Here is a 21,773-nt window from a genome sequence, read left to right on the forward strand (position 1 = left end):
GCTACGTTGGTTAGCACTACAGAAGAAAAAGACTTGGGGGTCATCATTGAGCACAAGATGAACATGAGCCTCCAATGCGATGCTGCGGCTAGTAAAGCGACCAAAATGCTGGCGTGCATCCATAGATGCTTCTCGAGCAAATCCCGGGACGTCATTCTCCCCTTGTACTTGGCCTTGGTGAGGCCGCAGCTGGAGTACTGCGTCGAGTTTTGGGCTCCACAATTCAAAAAGGATGTGGAGAAGCTTGAGAGAGTCCAGAGGAGAGCCATGCGCATGATCAGAGGTCAGGAAAACAGATCTTACGATGACAGGCTGAGAGCCATGGGACTCTTTAGCCTGGAAAAGCGCAGGCTCAGGGGTGATCTGATGGCCACCTACAAGTTTATCAGGGGTGACCACCAGGATCTGGGGGAACTTCTGTTCACCAGAGCGCCCCATGGATGACGAGGTCGAACGGTCACAAACTCCTGCAAGACCGTTTCAGGCTGGACATAAAGAAGAATTTCTTTACTGTCCGAGCCCCCAAGGTCTGGAACAGTCTGCCAGCGGAGGTGGTTCAAGCGCCTACATTGAACACCTTCAAGAGTAAATTGGATGCTTATCTTGCTGGGATCCTATGACCCCAGCTGACTTCCTGCCCTTTGGGTAGGGGGCTGGACTCGATGATCTCCCGAGGTCCCTTCCAGCCCTAATGTCTATGAAATCTATGAAATCTATGAAATAACTAAGTCAAGCATGTAGCTGGGAAATGGGTGAAGCCATCTGTTATCTGTTCAGTTGCATAGACACTAGTCCTCAGTAGCAATTTAAAGAATACATACTGCTTTACTTAACACTAGGGGATAAACCAGATATACTGATGACCTATCAGGCAAAAATTCAGAACATACCTAGATATGTGAAATTTACTAGAAAGCCTATGGAACTGACTAGCAGAGTCAGTTTGCAACAAAAACATACAGCGGCAGCATCTGCAAAGTTTCTGCATCAGTACATCTTAATATTTTATATACTGAAGGGCAGGATCAGTTGCATACCTGGCTGCCAACTACTAGCTTGCTTGTTTCTAGTTGTTTTTGAAGTAGGCATAAATACAGCACTTGGCATAGACATGCAGGGCACAGGGAACAGCACAGAAAATGGTTGGATGATGAAATCAGCAACTCAAGCCAAAAGTGTGAGCTGAGTTTCAGTTTTCCTTAACCCTCTCCTCACACTCTCTCCAAGAATCGTGATTTTACAGTGTGTTTGGTAAGGTTATATATTGAGAGAGAATGTTACATGTTTTTGTGCCTAGTGGAGGTGGTATGGTGGACTATATCACCTGTCAGCAGTGTGGCATCCAACCAGAATGGACATGTATAGAGCACAACAGGCCATCCTATTGTGTGCCATTCTTAAGGTATTTGCAAGACAAATATTTGTAAATCATTTATCTCTTCCATTTCTCTCATGCAAGATAATTCAGCTCTTGGGAAATGATAAAAATGCTAACTCTAAACACAGCTGAAGTTCCCAAGAATATTATAAATTAATACAGAACAACAACCTATAAATCCTGCAAGTTGTTCCTTCCTGGTCAGTCCTTCCACAGCCAGTTAAATCAGGAAGCAGATTCCGATTTCACACCTGTTTTCTATTGTAACTCCATTTATTTCAATACCAATAGCCCTGAGATACACAACAGTAAGGGAAAGAAGAAAAGCTCCAAGTTTGGCATGTGGAGACATTTTTCATGCTGTAATACTAGCTGTCTCATTTCCAGACTGCCAGCAATTGAAAGTTTATTCTTTATAAATGTTTATGCACCATTAAATGGTGAACTGCTAAGGATAAATGCACTGTTCCCTTTAATACTTTCACCCTTGATTGAGCAGTTCAGTTTTAAGTTTTCCTTTATCCTCCTTCCCCATGATAATGCTCCCTCCTACAGCAAAAGGAGGGAAGCCAGAAATGAATACTTCCAACTTAAAAACAGGCAGTAGTAAGAACATCTGGAAGGGGGGATATTTTATGAGGTGTTCCTTTATAGAGTTATAGTACTACAATGCAGAAACATCACATTGGTAAAGTATAACTGCAGTTTTTCATCCATTAGAAGAGGCAGTGAAAAATAGAGCCCATTTGGTATCAGAGATGCCGGAGAACTGCAAGGCAAGCTATATGTTTGCGGGGGGGGGGGAGGGGAGGGGCCATGACATGCCAATTTGGCACAGGGTATTAACATATTTTTGACATTGCTGATATACAAAACACATGCCACTGGACACTGGGGAATGCAACCACTTGGCAATAACTAAAAATGGCTTGGGGAGGCCCCAGCTGTATAGTAGCATCTTTGGCTTTTCCTTGAGGTGTGACAGTTTTGGGAAGTGTTGTGGAAAATCCACGTGGATTTTTCCCCCCCTTCTATCTTTGATTTTACAGCATAAACACAAATGGAATTTAGATACAGCTAGTTCTACAAGCTATGTACATTGAAGTTAGGGAATAGCAGATCAACAGTTCCTTGTTTGCCAACAGACACCTGCTTGGTCATCTACATCTTTCCCAGATTTTGGGAGGTGGTATTGGCTACACAGGTACCCTGGGTCAGATTCTATCAGCCCTGATCACACCAAGCTCTTCGAGTAGTCCCATAACTTTTCAGTGAGAAAACTGTAGATTTTATAGCACTGTGAACCTCAAATCCTTCCCACAACAGAGCAGAATAGTATGGTTTGCGCTGTGGTGCAATCAGAAGAAACTCAGATTGGTTTCTATAGAGCTACTCACACACAGAAATCAGACATAAGAATTACAGAATGTGTAGGATTCATCTTAGTGCAATGTATTAAGAGGGACTTCAGGGTTGTATAACATTATGTACTAACCCTCTGTGAAGGACAGAATTTATCATCAAGGCTAAGTACAGACATTCAAAAAGCCTGAGGCTGAATTGATTCAGTCTTTGTAGGTTAGTTTAACCTGTGTAGATTGAACAGAGAACCAAGTGAATAGACATTCACTTTTGATTCTGGAAATGCAGCCACATGTCTGCAGTGGCTCAGGCTAGAAGCTGGGGGGAGCTAGAGTGAGCCCACCCTTTTCTTTGGCAGCAGCAGGAAGACTGGAGGGAAGCTAAGCTGGGAGGTGCATGCCCAGGCCCTGGCAGGCTGCTGGGTATGATTGGGGAGGGGATTAAACCCCTACCCTGGCCTGCAGGAACCCCAGCCAGGGTGTGCCTGGAGAGGGAAAGGGGGAGCAGCCAGGTTTGGCTGGGGAGGGGGAGAGGAGGCATGGTCAGACACTACATGGGGCAGTTCCTCAGGCAAAGGTGAGGAGGGAGGGGGATTAAACCTCCCTGCTTCCCCTCTCCCACCAGCACAGGGACCTCAGCTGGGTCTGCCGGGCTTCCCCCTCTCCCCTTGCATGGCATGGGAATGGCCAGTGCACAGCACCTCAGGCAAAGGTGGGGAGGGAGAAGCCAGGGTCTGTTCAGATTTCCGTCCTGATGGCCACTTGCACAGTAGGAGGCATGGCTGAAGCTGGCCCAGGCAGCAGCCTCAGGGAAAGCGGAGGGAAGGTGGGGGATTTAACCTGTCTCCCCCTAGCCTGGGAACCCTAGCTGGGGTCTGCATGGCTTTCCCCACCTGCTGACCACTCGTGTGGTGGTGGGGAGACAGCACCTGAGCCTGTGCTAGTGGCCAGCGGCAGGGAAAGCCCAACAGACCCAGGCTGGAGTCCCTGTGCCGGTAGGAAAGGAAAGACGGGGGGTTAGCCTGAGCTTGCTGTCCCACTCCCCTACCCCCTCCACTCAAGCAGGTGTTTCTCTTCCCCTGCTGGGGGGATCAGGCCATGTCCCCAGCTGGGTTTCCCACATCCACCCCCTTGTCAGCCAGCCCTCACTACTCCGACTTGAGAGCAGAGGGATGAGGACAACCTTGCTCTGCTCAAGCAGACAGCACAGCCCAGCCCAGGGCTGCAAAGCATCCTAGGATGCTGGGGGACTCTGATTTAACTTGAACCAGGAAGGGGTCTGGGACACAAGTTTCATAAACTGGTTTGACCTAAATCAGTTAAGTCTGATACTGCATTCAACGATGTTTATCTCAAACCAGGTTTCAGCCATTTTGAAACCAGTTTATGTATATTGAACTTTGTTCTGTTACAGGTTTAAACCAGTTTCTGATCACTTAAACTGGTTTACAAGCTACTTCTGTCCTTAGCCAATGAAGCCTAAATAATCGTAGCTGCAGTATTAGAAAAAGCAAATGGAAGTAAAATAATTAATGGGAAAAAATACCCCCCCCCTTTTTAAAAATACACATTTTAAAAAATCTATGAATTTGATTTAAACATTATTGGCACTGAACTTTTTCCCTTTTAAGAACTTAAATAGGACAGATCTGCAAGATGGAAGCTAAACGAGAGAAGAGCAGACCCATTCTAAAAATAGAAAGCTACAATTAGCGGTTGCCAAATATATATTAGAATTCTAATGTAGTTTTGGATGGCCTGAAGCAAGACTCTTAATACAAATAAAACTCCCCAAGTGCCATGGTAATCATTTGAAGCATTAGAAAACTTAAAAAAGAATGAAATCCTGTGCATACCTGGAACACAGCATTAATGATATTTGGAGGACTCCACTTGAAGAGATGATTCTCTACATACTGCGCAGCCTACTTGGAAGTCCCTAGCTGATAAAAAATGTATGTGTAATTTTTTGTCATGCTCACATAGATTCTATGAGGGGTGGATAATACTGTAAGTGAAAAAGTTCTGAAGGCATGTAGAAAGAAGCCTGGTAGAGTCATTTGGTGGGGGGAAATACTATCAAGTGCTCATAACCATGTGGGACTTTGTAATCATAAATGGGTCAAGTTGCAAAATCCTACTGAGGAGCTATTGAGAAACACTTGTATTACAGGCCAATTTGCTCACCAATGTTTTTGCTTCTTTTTAAAGAAAAATTTGTGTAAAGATAACTGAAATTAGGACCCCATTGTGGTACATGCAATACAAACATGCATTAGGAGATACCCTCTCTGAGAAAATGTAGCCTACTTGGAGTCTGGAAGAGAAATGAAGAGTTTTGAGGGAGGCTTCAGGAGGTCAGTCTGTGTGCCCACGGCTAGAATGCTACCTGCAGTTGCCCCAATTAGTCCCCTTAATAAAGAGCTGGTTTAGTTTTGTAAGCATGTAGCCCTTCCCTGACATGTTACATGAAACAAAGTGTAGTAGGAGCAGGCCTAGAAAGCATACTGTCTTATGGTAGTACTGGAACAATTTAGCTAATTTTTGTGATGCTCTAGCTAGGAACAGACACTGCATTTGTCCCCAGTCAAGGTGTGTCTGTGTTCATCCCAGAACAGAAATGTCCTGGGACTGGCATGTACACACATCACCCTTCTAATTGGGATTAATGAGTGGATGAATGCACTGCTGCTTTTCTGGAGTTGTTTCAGTGATGCAGTCCTGGGACAACTGTTCAGATATGCTTTGTGATATCCTGGGACAAACTGTTAGAACTTCTTATCCCACAAACCTTTTAAGGATTTATCTTGGGACAATGAACATGGACATCTGAACAACTACATTTCACCCCAGGATAAATGATTTCTCTTGAGGAAAATGTGCTGTGTTTGTAGCCGCTCTGAAGCGTAAGATTCCTAACTGTTGCTACTCTGGGATCATCCCAGATCTTTTCTGCCAATTGCCACTCTGTGCTTCTCTTAGAGCAGTGTTACATAGTCCAGGTTCATTACACATACAGAACCTTTCCACTAAACCCACTGAGTTGGAGACCCTAGCTGTGTTTGAGGCCATTTTTAAATCTGACCTGTGTAGGAAGTGCTTCAGGAACCCTGATGCAGGTAATTAATACCAAATAATCCCCAGTGCCGGCAGTGTTAGGCTGACATCAGAATCACAGGGGAGCTTGTACGCATTCACCCACGGCCAAATAGAAAACTTGGTATTATTTTAGTATCATGGCAGCTGCCACCTTCTCATGAAAGAGATATGGTGTTTATCACACCTAATGGGAAATAAAGCTTAGAAACAGCAGTGGTATCAAAATAAGTAGCCCCATGATAGTATGAGGTGGTCACTACTCAAAAATCCCACAAGGGAGGAAGAAAAAAAGGAGTATATTTTTTCAGAAGGTCTGAGACTACAGGTATAGGCAACTGTGCTAAATGAACATATCAACTGACAAAAACAATGCTGACTTCTATGGCGAGACCTGGAGAGCCATGCCACAGCACCTTGAGACTAATTGAATATTGCCAATCAGCAAACTGCTCAACATAATACAGAATTTCAAAACCATATATTGTTGGCTGTGGTTGTTATTACTGCTGTCTAGCTGGGGAAGGAGGATGAGGGGAACTACACCTTTAGGAGGTTTTCACAAGAGTTGTAAGCTGTATAACCTGAAACTCTGCACATCACAGCCACTAGGCTAGTCAAGAGCTCAGGGTGACACAGACCTCCTTTAGACTCCTGGACCCTGAATGGCGTTTGAGCAAAACATTTGGCGCCTGTTAGTAATGTGCAGAAAGAAAATCAAATGTGATATCCTGAAGTTGCTGTGGCAACATGTACATACTAGTTTTCTCGGCTAGTGTGTTAATTTATTGTACATTGAATGCAAATGACTCACATAAGAGTTCATGCTTAAAAAAAGGATTCCATTCATTCATGTTTTTCAAAACACAACAGAAGTAGCAATTAAGCTATTTTAAGTGAGGAGAGCAAATTGAAAACTAGTTTATTAACGATGTGCAACTTGCACAGGTTTTGAAAAACAGCTCAATGCCAAAGACTTAACAGGGTGAACAGAAATTTACCATTTCCATGTAAGCAGAGGGAACTACTGAACCAAGAGAAAAAACTTGCTAATCTGCTGTGGATATTGACGGTCACTCTGTAGACTTTAAGCATTTGGTCTTTTCCTTCCCCATACTGGTTCTTACTAATTATTCTGTGACACAGTTTAAAGGAGAGAACTCTAGGTTCCATTTTAAATGTTTTATCTGGAGTATTGTAGGTAGATTTACAGAAAGAGATTTTCTTCTCCTGGTAAAGGTGTATTTTGCCATGTAGACTCATAATAGAACCACTGGTCCACATCAGTGAGAGATGGACACAGCACAAAGATATTATCTGATTAAGTAAGTTGCCTGCAAAAGCTCATGCTTCTGAGCCAAATAGTCTCCAAGACAGTACCCAGTTCTCCTCCAGCAGGAGAATGAAGCTAAGAATTTATAGGCTGTATAATACCATGGAGTGTACGATCAGACCAAGATTTATGGATTTTGTTGTGTTTTCCAATAAAGATTGCCTTCTGAAAAATAAACAAAAAAACCAAACAAAACCCAATGCAAAAATCAAGGTAGACAAGGTTCTTTGGGTAAATTTGGTATCTTTTATTAGACCAACTCAAATAGTTAGAAAAATTCTTCTTTGCAAGCTTTCAGGTACAAATACCCTTTGTCAGGCTGAGGAAGCATCTGCGGTTGGTGTGTGCTCTTCCTGGATGGAATGAATAGTAAAGAAGCCAGAGGCTTGTACATATGCAAGACAGCTGGTCAATGGAGATGTAAACTGAGGAAATATCAGGTTTAACCGAATCAGTCCTAAAACCTCTTGTCACCTAAAGAGCAAGTTTTGTCCAAGACACAACAGACTATCTACAAAAACTTAAAAACATAGACCAGCTTCCCAGCAACACCTTCCTAGACACTTATAGCATGCCAACCTTTTTATGGGCCACCTGGAAGAAGAAGTCCTCAAGGACTGCACCTTGCTATTCTTAAGATATATTGATGACATCTGCATCATTTGGACTGAAAACCTACAATCTCCGATTGAGTTCCATCGGAAATACAACAATCATCCCCCCTCCATCAGACCCTCTCTTGAATAATCCAGCACCAAGATTTCCTTTTTAGACATGATGATCACTATCCAGAATGGTAAAATACAGACCACAATATACAAGAAAACCACGAACCAACATGCGTATCTGCACAAAACTAGCAATTACACTAAACACACTAAGAAAGCTGTAATATACACCCAAGCCCTCAGATACCACCAAATTTGCACTGAGGAGAACACCTGTGATTTTCACCTCACAAATCTCAAAAATGCTTTCATTCAGCAAGGACGCTCCTCCAGAGAGACAGATCACCCTTTTGAAAGAGTGACCCAGATACCAAGTGAAGAATTGCTACAGTACAGAAGGAAAACCCCCAGGAATCACACACCACTGGTTATGACATATCACCTCTCCCTCAAACCTATACAGAAGATCCTCAAACAATTGCAAACAATACTAGAAAAAGACTCAATTCTTAAAGAGATCTTCCCAGAACCACCGACCTTAGCTTTCAAGCAAGCACCAAAGCTTGGTAACCTTGTCACCAGAAGCAAACTTCCTATGGCCCAAAGCATACCCAATGGATCCAGACCATGCCATGACAAGAAATGTAAAAACCTGATAACAACATATCTCTACCACCCCACAATTACTAAACCTCACAACAGAACCATCAGCATTCCTGGATCTTACAGCTGTACCTCCAGAAATGTAATATCTCATCAAAGGCACCAAATGCCCTGATGGAAAATATATAGAAATTCTGTCTTTATTGGAAGAGAGAACTGCGCACCAGAATGAATGCAGACCAGAAATCTATCCAAAACAAGAATACCCAATTATGTATGAGGGCACCTTTCTTACAAAACAACCACTCTCTCGCCAATCTCTCAGTCCTAATCCTCAAAGGGAATTTACAAAACACCTTTCACGGACGAGCCTACAAACTTCACTTTATCAACCTCCTGGATACAAAAAATCACAGACTAAATATAGACATTGGATTTATGACACATTATAACCTGCCTAACAGCAGACTCCCCAGGTACTTCTCTACTATTTACCAGCTATATTCATTCTCCTCCCCTCCTCCCCACTTCCAACCCATCTCTCACCCACTGACTCATCAGTTTACATTGTCACTGATTGACTTTCTTGCATATATACAAGCCTCTGGCTTCTTTACTATTAATTCCATCCAGGAAGGGCACACACCAACTGCAGATGTTTCTTCAGCCTGATAAAAGGTATTCGTATCCGAAAGCTTGCGAAGAAGAATTTTTCCAAGTATTTGAGTTGCTCTAATAAAAGACATCATATTTACCCAAAGAACCTTGTTTGCTTATGTCCGTAGACCAACACAGCTACAATCTATACCCCTGAATGCAAAATCAAAACTTTTAGGGCAAGTGGGGGAGGGGGAGAATTTATTTTCTCAGGTTCTCTGGTACTTTTGAGTTGAAGATTACCCATACTGTAACTTTGTAGGTTTCACAAGCCTTGCACTTCATATTTTCTTCATCCTTTCCCCCCGCAAGTATGGAGTAAAATATAAAGAAAATGACTACACCTTTCACATAGGAACCAGCAAGCAGCTGTCCTTCTAGATAAGTTGAATCAGAGGCAACATGAGCCCTCTCTCCTAGTGTTTCCATTGATAAATTGAATTAGATCAAATTTGAATCTATGTTTGAAGATAATTTTGAAAGTATATTTCAGGCTTTAAGTGTTTCAGCACATATTAAATTATTAAATTTAGTGATTTAATATTTCAAATCTCCATGTGTGCTCTAGATGAGTGGTCTCCAAAGTGGGGTGCGCGCACCCCAGGGGGTATGCAAGATGATCCATTGGGGTGCAGGAAGAACATATTAAAACTTGTATTTATATTTATTTTTTATCTAAAAAAATAAGAAAGAAATTAAGCTTTACTAATATTTAATATATGGATTGACACTGGCGCTCTTACTCGGTCTGTATGTCAGACAGTCATGTGTCATATACAGTACACGAGGTATCCTGAGGGAAGAGTGGGAGTTCCACAACACAGAGAGGTTGACAGTGGTGCCCTCACTCATACATTGGGGGTGCGTGCTCAAAATTTTTTTACTGATAGTGGTGTGCGATCAAAAAAGTTTGGAGACCACTGCTCTAGATTTGTAACATGCTGATGGGACTGTGCTTTAGTTATGATTGATAATTATTCCAGTATATTTATTGTTCAAAAAAGGAGCTTTTAAGTTGGCAAGGGAATAACTTTTTTGGTATAGTGCTCCATTTGTGCCTGTTCTGGGGCTACAACATCAGAGCTGGTATGGAAATAGTGCCTGCTCACATTCTGTACTATGTGGTGGTTTCATCAAAACGGGGATTGTCTTTTGCACCACATATATTTATTTTCAAGCTGGAGATTAAAACTTGGCCGATTATCAAAAATATGTAATGAGAATCACCAGATGGTGCTTTCACAGATATTGTTACAATGTTTAAATGACAGCATAGTCAATTACATTTTGGAGAAACCGACTGTTGGCTGGGCTACAATTCTTTTTGGAATCTTGTATGTAACACCATTAAGGTTTTCTTACCAGCTGAAGCCCAAATTTGGGCAAGAATCCTTACTCTAGAAAGTATTTAACCACACAGATAAGTGCTGTTATGAATAAAGATGGACTTACATATCAATGCTTTCCTAAATCTGGGCCTGTGGTTCCCTCTGACTAAATACTTTTAGGTACAAACAAACAGTTTACATAATGTCAAAACATTGGCAAGTTCCAATAATACTGATGAAGCTGAGTTTGATCATTAATCTACTATGGCGGTTTGCCAGAAAAATAAATCAGGGAACAATGTGTAAAATATATACATCAAAGTTAAACATGCATATCTAGCATAGCATAAATAATTATGATTTTGTCAGTTATATTTTTAAGATAAACACCACATTTTTTTTCCTTAGGTGGATGACTTGTTTGGTACTAAGACCAGAGGTGTAATTGGGCAGTGGGAGTGTGTGGGGTAGACAGGTGCAATATCTGCTATTTTTCTGTCCTTCCCTCCATCCAAAGTTGGCACCAGAGGCTCCTGCCACAGTGTCCCCTTCTCTTTCTCCCCTAAGTTACACTACTGCCCAGAACTGCAGGATTTAGCTCTTAATATTCAATATTCACTGTACAGCCATGAGCATAGGGATTCAAATATGGTGAAATTTAGCAGTCATGTAAAACATGGCTGCAAACCACTTCATAATTCTCAGTCAACAGTTGACATGCTAATTACCAAATGAGCATTCACTTAGTTGCTATTTTATAAGATATAAAATCAACCAATCACACATTTAAGACATTGTGTTTTATCCATCCAATTCCTTCAAGTAGAGCATCTTGAAGCTACCATAAATTTATCTACCGAAGGGCGTAATCATAAAATGCTAGTGATCTGAATGCATGCCAGCATACGTGCCTTCATTGAGGGGATGTTAAAGAAGACAGACATTTGAGAGAGAGCATGAGCACAAGGGAGTATGCTTTGAAGTGTGTTACTAATAATTCATATGCTGCTTCAAAAGCTGAGTATTTTTTATTTGTATAGTGGACAGAATTCACCACATTTGTCTACCTTCTCCTCATTTCCACCTCAGTATTATTGAGACAGAACTACTACACCACTTCTGTGAGGCTGGTTAAAAGAAACCTTAGAGCTAACTAACCATGGCTAGCAGAAACATTCATCGCACATCTGTATCAAGGGCACAATGTCCTTGACAATGAAAATATTCACCACATATTAAAATAAAGTTATATGGGTTTTTGCTAGCTGGCAAGAAGTGGCTTCTGTGGGAGTTAGTCCATCTGTATTAATACAGGATTTAAAAAAAACTGTTTACTTGGCTACTGAAGGAGAAGTATTGCATCACTTTGATTACAATGAAAAGCAAGCAGAAACAATATTGTAAATGAGGAATAATTGTGTTCTGCTAGATCCCACAGTGAGTAACTATCAATTTAAGGAGAATGGCTTCTGCCGCCTGGCATGACCCAGTTTTTGCCAAGTTACTAGAACGAGTAGGGGAAACTCCTTTTTCTCATGCATTCTGTAATGCGTCTTCTTTCTACTAAATAAACTTGTATAAAAATTACAAGTCCCATTCTGGAAACTTTCAGCTCTCACACTTACTCCTTGCCTAAGAATATCCTTATACCAGGAACAGCTATATCTTCATCTTCACTAAGGCTACCTGTGATTTTAACCATTAACTGTGCTCTATCTCCAGACGCCAGCTGGATCTCCAGCTGCAGAAGTGGCATAACATACCCAATGGTAATTTATTCCTGACTCACGATTAAATCAAAGAAGGGCTGCTGCCTTTGGGGCCTTTGAAGGCAAACTAAATGACAGAACTGTTCTAAATTATCCAGGGTTCATATGGCCCCAACAGTGGAGTGATGAGACTGGTGTTGAGTCAGGCCTCTGGCAAAGGAAGGGCTTTCAGGGGCAGGTCCTAGTTTGGAGAACTTAATCTGTAGTTGGTACACACAAGTAGTGTCCTAAAAGAAGCAAAGCAAAGCAAAATATTGCCAGAGATGGAAAGACACAAAATTATTACATAAGACATATTACAGCATCAATCTGAAAAACAGAAAAAAACTGACCACTCTGAAAATAAACATGTCCTATTGGCACACCGTCATTCCTAGCTTACATGAAGCACTACAAAAATCAATTTAAAAAGAACTCTTACATGCCTCATAACTGTTTGAAACCTGCTCCCCCCCACCTCCCACAAATTCAGAGAGGAAGAAAAGGAGACCATAAAATACTATGCCCTTGTGACGGGGGTGAAGGAGAGTTTTGATTTGTTGGACAAACTGTCAGCTGTCTAAATGCAATCTCCATTTCACATACAATCCATTTTACCATTCATATGAATGTTATCTATAAGAAAACCAGCCTCAGGACAAATGAAAGTTAAGTTATTGCAGTGGGGCAGCATTCTTAAAAATGTGTAACACAAAGTAAAAATAGGTCGAGGCAGAAAGTCTCTTAGCCTTTTCTACTATTTTTGCCAATGTTATACTCGGCCTGTTAGCACTAGAGTTTGTTAATTTTATCCAGTTCTCATCTGCAGAATATGTAACTATGATCTTATTGGAATTTATTTAAAGGATATAAACATGGAATATATGCCCCCTCTCTATTTTCTTAATAAAATGGGGCACTACCAGCCGTGAACTCTGCCCTTCCTCCCTGATGAGTAGGTTAAAATAACAGATTCCAGTCCGTTACTTCACCATGACAAAAATCTAAGACATCCTTCTAAAACATAAGAAATCCTCCACCAACTGTCTGCCAGTGCATTACTCTGCCTGATCTACCTGCATTGTACCTGATCAATACAGTAGCAGGTGAAGTATTCACACTGCTTCTGAGCTGTAAAGTGTCCATTTTCATGTATTTTCACTATAGGAAACCAACACTGATCTGTTACCATTTTATAATACTGGTAAGGGAGAATTTCAAGAATGCATTCGCTGCCTCTGTTGCTAAGCGGATAATAACAAAAGGATTTAGGCTCACACCTGCTCTCTGCACAAAACAGGCCCATTTTGTTTCTTTGTCTCAGTCTGGCAGGGGGATGCTCATTTGGAAATAAAAAGTGAAGCTGCAACTGCGAGACAAGTACTGGTTGGATCCACCTTCAACCAAAAAAACACCTTTAAGGCCTAAAAATAATACATGAGGAACCAGAGACAAGATTGCTTATCGGAAGCAACATACACAATTTTGAATATATTTGGGGCATTTATGTCACAAGAAAAATCTCATCTCTTCAGAAATCACATTTCTTTGTGAGACCTGATCAAAGTAACCTCAAGGACCCTAGAGAGGAACGAGAAGGTTTGAGGGCTTTCCTACTGTTAAGAAATTCAAAAAAAAGCTTCTGTACTTGAGACATACAGAAAATGTTTATTCCCTCCAGATGAGATGAGGGAAAGAATGCTTGCATAATGCAAGGCTGCCTACATTTCTGCCTTTGTTTTAGTTTGATGTTTTTGTCCGTTCTTAATAAATTATGTTTTGCCCCATCACTATAGTTTCTGGGCTATTCCCAGCTAGAACAATAACTTTCTAGGAATGGTAGTTAAGAAAATCCTGTCTAGAGCTTACTCTGTGTACATGAACACAAATAAAGGCACAGAATGCAAGGCAGAGAAAAATCTCAGTTTCCATCATAAGCTTGGTTCTGGTCTCCCCTTGAAATACCCAAACTAAGAAAAGTACAAGCTTGGCATGTAGTAAGTTACATCCTGTCACTACCAACAAATGCATTGTGAACAGGACAAAACAGGCAGATGCATAGATGCCCATCATAAAAACCCTTAAATAACTCGCAGAGGCCTAATGATTTGAGATGAGGTCTGTCCTACAAATGAGGTTATGGAAATAGTAAGTTAAAGGAGGCTAAGAAACAGCTGTCTAGCAACTCTCTGGCCTGATAGGAATGACTGATGCTACCTGGCTAAATCTGCTAGATCTCCAAGACTGGGTAGAAATGTGCCATGGTATCACATATCGAGTTCTCTGGAAGAGTCTAGCAATGTGACCATGGATAGTCCATCAAACATGTATTCTCAGTTACGTATTTCAGCCTAAGACCTGGTTGGGGTAGGTCCATGATCTGGGCCATATCAGAGGCAACTTGGCATGGCTACCAAAGGCAACTTTTGGCAAATTTCTCAATGAGCTTGCTCATGCATGGGAGGTCAGATAGCAGGTGATGGTTGGTTAGGACAGTATGTTGAACAATTTCTTAAGTACTTGCTATAGTGCAGTATATTTTAAGAGGCAGATGGCAATTTTTTCTTCTTCAAGAATAGGTGCTGACAATCACAACTTGTAGAAGTCTCCAACATTCTTGACTATACTGGCTCAGAAGATTTTCTTGCCTAGACTATGCCTCACCTCGCTGGGCCCCACCTCAGCTCTCAAAGCTGTCATAGTATAATACAGCTCTAAAACATTCTGCTAACATCCTCCCTGATCTGAGTGCAGTGGTTTTCCTCCTTGCACTAGTATTATCTTCGGTGGGCCCAACTTACTCTTCGCCTTTCCCTCCCCCATAGTTCAGCTCCTACCAGAACTCGAGTATGTTATGTCCCCCCAGTTTAGTTCCTTTTAGATTCCTCCACTGTTGTGCAGCTCCCACACTGTGGATTAGGTGCACAACAATGTGTTTTGCCATGTAGAAATACCTTAACTAGCTCCAAACACAGAATCAACCTAAATTAACCAAGGCAGAGTGTTTTACTTACAAGGCTGTCCTGTTCTCCACAGTACTGGGTTTTGCAAATCTGAGATAGCCACTATTAAAAAAAATAAATAAAAGTGTTGACTTGCTTCTGCATCATGCAATTTTGTCAGCTACATAGGCGCTAGATGGTGCTATAGCATCCTAAATGTTCATGCTAGGAACATTTGATTTAAGCCTGCTTCCTAAGATCCTGCATCATGTATTGTATGGTAAGTGGTCAGCAGTAGGTAGGTAGGATAGTGCCAGTGCCATCTGTCAGTGGTGCAGTGTTGTTTCAATTTATGTCTCCTGCAGTTCTTTCTTAACTAATGATCTGCAATGCCTTCACAAATGGGCTGTTTCAAGCTTGGAAGTTATATACTTGCAATCACTGGAAGTAACAATGTCAGAAAGCAGACCCTGGACGTGCTGGGGAAGACAGCCTACAACCTACTTTCTTAACTTCTTGATAAAAATTGCAGTACAAATCTGGCTGGGATAAAAGTGCCTTTGTTTAAAGTAAATATTGTAGCATAAAAATGTAAGACTGTTAGCATGCAGGGTAGCATCCACAGGGCTGAGATGCAACTGTTAAAAAGCAATGCATTCTTCTGTTTCCTTCTATTTAGAATCCCAACTTTCTGCAAATGGGATATGATATATGATATGATATGATATGATGAAAGAGGCTATCACCTACAAAAGTTTATACTGCTCTAAAGCAGATAGTGTCTAAGGTGCTACCCTGCCTTGCCTTCTTCTGTCAGTGTATTTAAGACCTGTTTGTATATAACGTAAGTATGTGTGTAACATTAAATTAGACATTGCACTTAGTCCAAAAACATATCTAAGGCTATAGCTTCTCCTATTTGGCTGAGGCAGTCCCAGGATTTGAACATCCTTCTTAAGGAGCACCACAACTCTGTATCTCTTTCTTTTTCTCTCCAAGGACATGTGGCTCTGTTTCTCCTTCCTTTCCAAAGAAACATCTGATGAGTCTCCTGCTGGACAACAGCTATTAGTTTTAGTGTAAGGAAGGATTAGTAAGGAGCAAGGAGCTTTGTATAATTGTTGGGTGTCAGACTTGGAGTCTGAACTTAAAGTTGGGAGGGTGTAGGTTCTAGGGCTGAGTGTGAATAAGGGTATTTTCAAGCATGGGTAAAGATATGGGCATCCCAGATAGGTCAGTGTGAACGTAGAGAATAGTGTTTGAGCTCCAGTTTAAGCAATTGTCGTGGCATTGGCAAATGGGGGTATGCTTGTATGGGAATGTACTGAACTACGGTGACAGCTGAACAGCAGCCATGTTCTGAGCTCAGCAGACCCCTACTGGATGTCTCATCTGGCAGGAGGAAGGGCATTTTGTGTCCAAAAGCTTGTATAACATTTCTTCCAATTATACAGTTGGTTGATTCTGTGAAAGATATCACCAAAAGCCCTTTGCTTCTTCCATATTTCCTGGATTATCATGGATACAATAATACTCCAACCTCATCTGACTTAGACAGTCAGCTCTTGGCCACATCCACTGTAGCTGGCTCATGCAGAGGGTGTGGCAGCCAACACCGAGGGCTGCTGATGGAGTCTGCAATTCACCACACAAAGACAAAGGGTGACAAGTAGGACAAGTGCCTTTCCCCAAAGTAGGTTTTCCTTGAAGCCTGAGCTTGGGGGCTGGGAATTGTACTTCTCTCCCAGCAGTCTAAGAACTCACAGCTGAAAATTCATATGAGTGTGGAGGCTCTAGGAGGGGCACTGATCTCACCTTAGGTAGAACAATGAAACAATTCCTCCCCTGACCTTGCCGCTCCTAGCATCTGAAGTGGAGCAAGAAATAACAGCTTTACAGGCTCAGTAACCTGGTTCAGGCAGCAGCATTACTTCAGTCAACAGGCTGCTTCCAATGCACTTTCAGGAATTAGGTAGGCTTGGTAGGATTCAATTTTTAATGATAAACATCAATTTCACCTGACACTTGCAGACTGATGGAAAAATATTTCTGTTGGTAATCACTGAACTTTATAGAAAGGTGAAGTTAAAAAAATCTAGGATGGGGTGAGGAAATATGGTGCTGGGGTACCGTGTGTGTGTGTGTACGCACATACACATACCTTGCTGTCACTGCAGGTGGGGTGGGCAGAGCCCTGGCTACACCACACACACACTGGCTCCTCTGAGGGCTGTGCTATGATGGGGGGGCAGGGCTATTGGCAGCTGGAGATGAGGCGTCTGGTGATTAGTCTGCCCAGGTCCCAGCCAGCAATTGGGTGCCAAACTCCTGGTGAGCCCAGTCCAGCCCCTGTGTGATCAGGTATGTCTTATTGATTTGTGTATCTACTTTTTTATATTTTAATGTGATTTTATAAAGCTTGTAACAGTATGTTGTCATTACTAAATTGTCTGCCCCCCACACCTCTATTTCATACAATCCGGAAAATTTTAATTAATAAAAAATTTAAAAAAAGAAATAGATGCTGAAAAATGAACAAACATTTATTTTAGCCATTGAAATGATAAAAAAGTTAAAAATCTAATTCTATCACGTTGAGTTATAGGCTAAACCAGTGGCGCTCAACCTTTTGCCCCTCCAGCAGAGGAGTAACACTGGGCCAACCTGAGTGCCCAATCTAGCATGCAGGTTACATTATCCAGCCTGTGGGGCTCCCCATGGGTCTGGGAATTTGGCAGCAAGGGAACAGCAGCTGCTCCCTTAACACCATATTTTCTGACTGGTGGGGAGCTCCATGGGCCAGATGATACTCCGGGTTGGGGGTGGGGTGGGTGGGGATCTTGCCCATGCGCTGAGGCTTGAGCTACGCTCATTTCCTATTTTTCTCCAGGTGTGTACAGAGATTCAAGGAGGTTAGAGTGATTTAACGCCACCCAGTTTAAGCTAAAATTGGGGTAGGAGAGTAGGCTGGGGGGGCGGAAATCAGGGGGTCTGGGAGGCTCACAGGGTCTGTTGGGGATCTCTATCCCACCCCCTGGGATTAGGGGTTATTTTTAGCCCCGTGGCCCTTTCACCCCCAGATGAACAACTCCCTCTGGTAAACCTACCCTCCCCACCCCACTCCACCCCACCCAACCCTTCCCTTACCTTGGCTTACTTCCTTTGCTCCAAGCAATGGCAAAAATGCCAATGAAACTAGCATTAGCAGCAGCTTGTGGGATGGGGGGGAGCTGGTGGGCTCAGGGTGATGGGGTTGTCTGTCTGGAGGTGGCTAAACACAGTCCTGTGCCAGGGGGCATATAGGAAAAGTGAAGCCCTGGTGGAGGCCTGAAAGCTGTCTTGACATAACTGATGCCATTTTCCCTCACCTGGAATGAACATCATGAGCTGCAAGTAAAATAAGCATATGGGAGATGCCAATTTATCCCATCTGGCCTCTGGCCTGTCTACCCTGCATCCACTACAGGGGGTGCCAGATAAGTTGGGGAGATGAGTTGGGGCTGTGGGCAGGCAAGGAGCAGTGTCTGGGAGTGGGACAGGTGGACAGGCCTAGGGATGGGATTGCAGGTTCACAACAGCCCACAGCGGGGGCCAGGGCAGAACCACAATCCATGTTCCTGCAATGGGTGCTCATTCCCTGCAGAACCAGTACTCATCACAGGGATGTACAGGGAACAGATTGCAGCTGTGCCTCAGCCCCATGGTCTCACAGCCTCGTGATCCCTGCCCTGGCCCCACCTGCCCATCCCACTCCTAGAAACTGCTCACTACCTGTCTGCAGCCCCATCCCATCCACCTGACCTGACCCCTACTGATGGGGGTCCTAGGCTGGTTTCCATGGAGACCCCACCTGCCTGCACTGTATGGTACCTCTGTGTGCCTGGGTAGTGGGGCTCAGGTCCAGCAGCAGAGGTGCGGCATGCACCTGCTCCTGGGCTGTGGTGGCAGGGACTGGCTGGAAGCTGAGTCTGGCCACTATGCTGTCCCTGCCATATGGAATACAGCCCAACCACACAGCCTAGCCCCACAGCCTACAGCTTCTGGTGTGCCTGAGAATCACGTGCAGGGACTGGGAGGGCTGTGCTAGGCGGCATCTTTGTGCCCAGGGATGACAAGAGTGGTTGCATGTGCTATGGTGTGGACTGCCCCCTGCACCTGGGCTAGACAGGGCTGAGGGACCAGCCATGGGCCAGATACAATCATGATGTGGGTCAGATCCAGCCTCCAGGCCACATTTTATCCACCTTGATTCAGTAGATGAGAAGTAAGTTCAAAAGAAACAGACAGAGGGCAGCAGCTTGATGAGGAAATAACTGCTGTAAAAGGTATTGGTGAACATCTATAGCATAACTATATATGGAATGTATAAGGGGTCAACAATGTTTTTGGCCAGAGTACTAAAAAAACCCAACCCTGACCCATGCCGTGATTTGGTGTACCAGAGTCAGACCATGGGGGAGCAGCTAGATCCTTATTGCTGTCAGTGGCTGCATCCATGCCTGTGGGTGGACAGCAGCAGAGGAGCCAGGGTTGTGCTGCCCCAGCTCCTGCCCTGCTGTCTGCCTGAAGGCATGCATGCAGTTGCTGCCAGTACAGAACCACTGGCAGCGCTCTGGAGCCTGGTGCAGCTGTTTGCAGCCTGCTGGCCATGTGCTACAGCTGCCCAGAACACAGGCTAGATGTGGCAGGAAGCTGGGAGACTGTAAACAGCTACACTGGGCTCCAGAGCCCTGGCTGGACACCATCACAGTGTGCTTTGGCACACAGTGACTGGGAAGGGGCCTAGGGCAGTGCAACCCTGGTCTCTCCCCCACCATCCACCTGGAGGCACATGGACAGCTGCCACTGCTACCACAGAACCTGGTCAAGGGCTTTGGAGCCTCATGCAGCTGTTTGTAGCTTCCTGGCTGCCTGCCATAGCTGGTCTGGGCTCTGGACAGCTGTAGCAGGCAGACAGCAATGTGCAAACAACAGCACTGGGCTCCGGGGCCCTGGCACCAGCTTGGTGGCAGTGGTGGCTGCACTTGCACCTCAGAGGCAGACAGGGGAGGGGCTGTGTTTGTGGCCCTTCCCCCACCATCTGCCCAGAGGTGTACATGTAGCTGCCACTGTAATGGATCCTGGCCAGGGCTCTGGTGCCTGGTGCAACTATTTGCAGCCTCCTGGCTGCAGCTGGCCCAGGCTCTGGGCAGCTGCTTCCAGCCATGGAGTCCGAGCTGCTTGCAGCCTCCTGGCCATCTGCTGCAAGCAGCCCAGGCTCCATGGCCAGTGGCAGCTGCCTAGAGCCAGGGCTGGCTGTGGCATGCTGAGCAAAATGGCCTTATGTGCCATGCTCTGGCATGTGTGCCAGGGACTGCCAACCCCTGGAACATAGAAGAGGGCTGTAAAATGGTATAAAAGCCTAAGGAAAAAAACTTAAGTTTGCGGAGGTGTTATTGAGCAAGAGACCACACCAGTGGCAAAAACTGCAACCCCCAGTGCCATGACAATGCCTGGCCAGCTGTGTCATCGTGCATCATTCAGAAGGCCTGTGGAAGCATACTTTTACAGACTGTTTGGTGTTCTGTTTGAGTAGTGATATTGCTTAAGTGTTCAATAAATTAGGATTTGAGACTGGAATAGTTTCAATCCTTTAATTTCATTCATGCCACTCCTTAATAAAAACTAAATGCAACGTTGGGGCTAGCAGCTGGCCTTTCCTAGCCCTTGGGCTGTCCTGGGAACTGTATAGAAATTTAGGAGAGTTAGATTGGTCTAAAAATGGCCAGCCTGATCTAAGTTGACTGCTTTCCTAGAACTTCTATACAGTTTACACTTAGAACAACCTAAGTGGGGATCTAAGTGTAAGGTCCATACCTGTGCAAACTAAGTTAAATTGGGCGGCCATTTTTAATGTGATGTAGCCTCATTAAACATTTGTAAGCACCCTTCCTCTCAGCTGTAGCCAAAGACCAATGTGCTATTATAAGGAACAATCCCTAAATTAGTTTTAGATAGAGTTACCTTTCCTTCTCCCCCTACCTCTCTTCTTTTAAAAATTGGAAAATTTAACAAAATTAAAGAACAGAAGAAATTATGCCCAGCAGTACAAGATACTGTCTCTACACAGAGAAGTAACAGTGGGCAGGCATGAAGTAAGAACACCAACCAAATCAAACAGCCAGACATGTAATCAGTACTTTTTATGAGAATAACCATAGCTATTAAAATAACAGCATGAGATGGCTGAAATGGAGAGGACGAGGATTACAAAACAGAGTCATACCTTGTCCTTAGCTGCAATCCCCCAAAAGTCATTAGTCTACTCTCTCCCCAGCTTCATTACCATTCTAACATAGGTAACAGGAGCCTCATGGAAGCAACAATGGAAACAGAAGAGATACCACCAGAGCATCATTCAAAAATCAAAATAAACTCATTGTTCTATTACTTTTGATTTCAATAGCTTGGAAAAAAAGTGAAATATATGAATGGAACTCGTTGACAGAACAAAGAGCATATTAATTAATGATGAGTCTTCACTATGGGTAAAAGCATGGGAAATGCATTGTCTGCATTTGTGTGCCCCTAAGAGGCTTTGGTATGAGCCAGAAAAACAGGATGTTATGTTGCACAGAAGCTCATATTATAAAATGCCAATCAGACTCCATATGGAGTAG

The 21,773-nt window shown here is 43.4% G+C and overlaps 1 pseudogene; it reads left to right on the plus strand.

The window, feature by feature from the left end:
• Window positions 1–7,945: 7,945 nt before the first annotated feature.
• On the plus strand, window positions 7,946–8,891 carry LOC149869093 (uncharacterized; annotated as a pseudogene).
• The last annotated feature ends 12,882 nt before the right edge of the window (window positions 8,892–21,773 follow it).

This window comes from Crocodylus siamensis, chromosome 3, assembly GCF_052110815.1.
Source record: "Crocodylus siamensis isolate JL-2025a chromosome 3, ASM5211081v1, whole genome shotgun sequence".
NCBI lineage: Eukaryota > Metazoa > Chordata > Crocodylia > Crocodylidae > Crocodylus > Crocodylus siamensis.